Source organism: Helianthus annuus, chromosome 14 (assembly GCF_002127325.2).
Source record: "Helianthus annuus cultivar XRQ/B chromosome 14, HanXRQr2.0-SUNRISE, whole genome shotgun sequence".
In the NCBI taxonomy this organism is placed as follows: domain Eukaryota; kingdom Viridiplantae; phylum Streptophyta; class Magnoliopsida; order Asterales; family Asteraceae; genus Helianthus; species Helianthus annuus.
In genome coordinates this window covers 109,906,856-109,912,384 of record NC_035446.2, presented here as the reverse complement: position 1 = coordinate 109,912,384, position 5,529 = coordinate 109,906,856, and positions in this window count along the sequence as shown.

Genomic DNA, 5,529 nt, shown 5'->3' with positions numbered 1-5,529 from the left:
ATTTTGAAAGGTAAAGGACAACGCCTGCAAACTTTTGGCCAAAAGGACAGCGCCTTAAATTTGATGTAAACATAAAGGACAAAACTTGTAATTTACTCTAAATAGAACTAGATATTGAGTTGTTCCAAGTTTATATTGTGAATGGTTAAGTGAGAAACAAAAAAATACAATCCCTACAAATTTAAACAAGTAAACATGTCAAATTTGTTATGTAAATGATTAAATAGAAGAAAAAAAATCAAAGAACATACAAATTTATGAAGGCCAAAATTTAAATTTAAATGTAAAAATCAAAACTAAAACTAAAAAATGATTGCAAAGTTGCAATTGGTATGAGTTTCCCCACTTAATAAAACAAGCTTAGAAAACAAAAGAAAATTTGGAGAAACTAGAAAACAAACAACATGCTGGGATTCGAACCTGGAACGGCCAGCTAACCACATAATTGCCGCTTCCATTAAGCCAAAGGGAGAATTTGTGTTTCCTTTTTCTACATCAACTTTATATATTTAAAACAACTATATTTTTTTAAACAACTTTGGGCCCTTAGATGCTTTGGGTCCTGTGCGGTGGCACCTCTCGCACAGGCCCAAAGCCGGCCCTGTCTTCGATAATGACAAAAAACTTTTACGCCTCGCACGAGACAAAAAAAAATTGAGCCCCCTCCCTATAATATCTCATCAATCATATATAAAAAAACAATACGATGATAATTGTTATAAAATAAACAAAACAAAAGTTGTGTAGCAAAATGATCAAACTTACTTACTTACTTAGTGAATCATGAGGTTCTCCTAACCACCCCACTAGCCCCAATGGATTATAGTTTTTAATGTGGATTTAGATTTTCGGTTAGGGTTTGCTATTCAGAAAGGGGTAGCGGCGCAGCTTGTTGCTCGCTTACCTGCGATATTGATGTAACTCGGCCAGTATTTTATTAGATATTTATATACGGGAAAATGACAAGAAGTTTTGGGTGAAAAAAAAAACTTAATTTATTAATTGCTTACAAGATTAAAGATAAAAAAAGCTTTAGAAAGTTTCAAATATAACTATATTAAATCTCAAAGTAAACAAATTAATAAAAGAAATAGGAATGTATGGGGTGGTTTTAAAAAAAAATTGAATGCAAAGTCTCTAACCATTAGACCAAATCACTGAAATGGATTTCAAAGAAACTGAATTGATTAAGAAGATGATAGAGGGGGAACTCGAACTTGGCACCAAGAAAGTAGGAATATAAGGCTCTAACCATTAGGTCAAATTGATTTTTAACATGTTAAGTTGAATTTTTAAGAGTTTTCTTTGGTTCCGCACTTTTATAGTGTCCCCCAATGAACCTCACACTACACACACACACACACACACACACACACACACACACACACACACACATATATATATATATATATATATATATATATATATATATATATATATAGTGGGGTTCCTGCGCAAAGTGTGTTTTTCCTACAAAGTGTAGGAAGCGATCCTGGCCATTGGATGGGTGTGTTTAATGGTTGAGATCAAGTTGGTGGCATTTTTGTAATATTTGTGTGTCATTAATTAATTGTTATAATAGGTTAGGGGTAGTCTGGTCATTTACCATGTTTTAATCAATCAAATAACTGCCAAAAATAACACACCTCCTATAATCTCGCACATTTCCTTCTCTCTATCTAAAACACGTTATCAATAACCATCTTGCATACCAAAATTAGCTAGAATCATGGATCAAGATTACAAATTCAGCATGAAATACAAGCATAAGAGATGATCATAGCACTGTGTTTTATTGCACTTGATGTTGGATACTAGATGTGTTCATAGTAGTGTGTTTTAGTGATAAAACACAATGTGACGAACAAGTGAATAACTTGGTAGAAGTGTTGTTTTTTACATTGATATTGTTTTAAGAATTGATGTGTTAAACCTACATTGTGATTAGATCCTACATATACATCTATTCAGCGTGTTTTGTTAAAGACAATATGTTTTTTTACAGTTTGATCATAGTACTGTGTTTTACTGCACTTGATGTTGGATACTAGATGTGTTCATATTAGTGTGTTTTAGTGATAAAACACAATGTGACGAACAAAGTGACTAACTTGGTAAAGGTGATGTTTTTTACATTGATATTGTTTTAAGGATTGATGTGTTAAAGCTACATTCTGATTAGATCCTGTATATACATGTATTCAATATGTTTTGTTGAAGCCAGCGTGTTTTTTTAAAGTTTGATCATAGTACTGTGTTTTACTGCACTTGATGTTCGATACTAGGTGTGTTCATAGTAATGTGTTTTAGTGATAAAACACAACAACGAACCAGTTACTGACTGATAAAACACAACGTGGCGAACCAGTTACTGACTGCTACATGTGTTCATAGCATTGTGTTTTAGTGATAAAACACACTGTAACGCCATGGTTTTTTTCAGCGAACCACTTTAGAAGAAGAAGAAGAATTGTGTCTTGAATGATAAACAATGAAATGCTCCTAATATAACTGTGAATTCGATTTTAATGTGATATTTGGTTTCCTTGAATTTCTCATGAATTAGTTATAATAAATATATACCATAAATAGAGTAAATATCAAACTACCTTCTTGCCTTTTTTATTAAAATAACTACTTACCACATGTCATTATGTGGTGGCTTCCTACACTTTGTAGCAAAAATTGGCTTTGTAGCCAACTCCTACTATATATATATATGGTATATATAGGGTGAGGTTCGGCTACAAAGTCCATTTTTCCTACAAAGTGTACAAAGTCAAAAAACACCACAATTTCAGCCATAAAACACACTCAAATCCCACAATAACAGAGTGAAGATCACTAAAACACAATATCCAAACCCTAACAATCCATAAAAACTTCAAACACACCATCCTATAATTATGAATATAAAACACAATAGGATAATCAACATAAAACACACTAGTGTTAGTATTCGATAATCAAAGCCTTATCATCCAAAACACAACACAAAACCCACAAATACGACGTTTTAGCAATCTTCACTTTGTTATTTGGGGGGTTTTTGTGACAACCTGTATTCCAGAACCTTTCTTTGAGCTTTGATGTGACCTGTATGAACAATACGTGACTAGTTGACGTGTTTGATTTCAATGGAATATTATGTTGTTATGCTATGTGTTATATGAATGTGAACGTGTTGTACAAATGTCGAATAATAAACTCATTAGGGCCGCACATCTTGTCTTTCGTCACACATCTTTCTTGGCCCAACCCCACTCGCAAACCACTTGGCCGACTCGAGACCAAGGGCAGCCCATTGATGGGTTCGGCCCACTTCCCTTGTGCGTGTACACATACCCATTATGGGGCTTGTTCCTCATGATTTACAAAGATAAGAAAACACACAAACCCTAGAACTCTCTCCCTTCCTCTCTTCCTTGTGCGACGGCAGCCCCCTCACCCGAAGCCCACCCATCTCGAGCAAACTAGTCTCCTCGGCTTTCTGGTTAGTGTTAATCCTTGATAGTTTGCTATATTTTGCCGTCATGTTGTTATGTGATGAACTAGGGTTTCATGATAGTAAATATATGGACGAAACTATGATCACAAGTCTGGATTATGTGTTTAAATTCGTTGTTAACATGTGCAAGGAAAACTGTTTTGTTGATTGATTAGAAACAAGTATTAGCGAAACTATTAGAATGAATTGTATGATCGATCCAGGTTGTTTAGGACCGATTGCATGTATTGGATTGTTGATTTTTGAGCATGAGCATAGTTAGTTTGATTAACATAACGATCACATGATAATTTATTAAGCCATAGCCCATAGGTTGTATGATGATTAAGTTTGCATGGTAGTCTTGGAATCCGCTAGTATGAAGATCCGGTTGAATGTTAAATTGACTGTTCTTGTTTTGGTGATGATTAAGGTAATTTGAATGTACATGATTTCTGAATTGAATGTTGATTAGTCTGATTTGAAACTGCCAAACTTGTTAGCAATTGTTACAGAATTAAAGGGCTACAAATAAGGAAATTTGTTACATCTTCTGATCTCGACAAGGGTTGCGAGTCGAGACCCCACTGTCTCGACTCGAGACCACACCTTACCATCACACAGACAAGACTCGAGACCACGGTTGCAGGTCTTGTTGCGACTCGAGACCTGACTCGAGACCACCTAGTCTCGAGTGATAAATGCATAACCCGAGACCACACTGTCTCGACTCGAGATCTCTGGTCTCGACTCGAGACCACACAATCACACCTGCTATTTGGACTATCTCTGTTACAGGCCTAAATAATTGGGTTGCACCTTTGGGCCTTGTTTGTTACGTGATTTCTGCTGTTGAACTCGTATGTACTGTTAACAGCCATGCTTATACGTGTATGCCATGACCATTGCTTGTATGCAACTTGTTAGTATACGTGAAGAAAACCATACGTACATTACTTGAACCTAGACCTTACTTGTATGGTAACCATGTTAGGACGTGGTTGACCACATATAGCTCAAGTAACCTTGTCGTGTATCTGTCGAGCAAACCAAGGTGAGTTCACACTCTTTCCAAGGCATGGAATTCCCAAGGGTTGGGAATGGGTAAATGAACTAAACAGTAATTACGACCATCCTCCGTGGGTAGGATGCCGAGAATACACACTGGACCAAATCTCTATCATTGAAGTCCCTCATTTTATCGACTTAATCACCAAGGCCTATGGCGAGCGGGTCATTAGTTAATAGCGCTATTAGGTTTAACAAACCTCACACCGTGTCGTTCGAACGGGTGTGTACTAATGGACTATGGGAAAAGGGTCAATGCTGATAGACATTGACTTAGGAAACCTCTTACATTTTCGTAGCAGTCGATACACACGGTCTAGTAACACATGGGAAGCCCCCACTAATCTTCGCACACATGTCTGGGAGACCGCGATACGAATTAATATGATACATGGTTTACAAAACGAATATATGATTTAAGAAACGAATACTATAACCAAACAACCAACTGTGAACTCGCTCAACTTTGTTGTTGACTCTTTGTTAAATGCCTTGCAGGTCGTTAGGTACTCATGAAGCTTGTGCAGGGATGCGCGGTCGTTGTGGGACATGGCAGTGCGTGCCATGCTAAAAACATTATTTTATTTCGTACTTAATACTTACATTGGGTTTTACAATTACGCTTCCGCTAAACACTTAACTATGTTTTTGATTTGAAACACCTTTCATATTGTGTGGTTGAATTTTACTTATTACTTGTTATGTTCAATATGATTGGTGGCTTGATCCTAGTCAGTCACGCCTCCAGGCGGTGGTACTCCGCGTGTGGATTTTGGGGGTGTGACAGATTGGTATCAGAGCCATTGGTTATAGTGAACTTGGTTTTAATGTGGGGAAAAAGTTTTTTTTTTATTAAAACCAGACTATAACCTGTACAGTGCTCAACGATCCACAACGACGCTTCGCTCCACGTGCAAGACTCAACATTCTAGGTGATACGGTTTATGTTTTATTGCCTACTTGTTAGTTACATA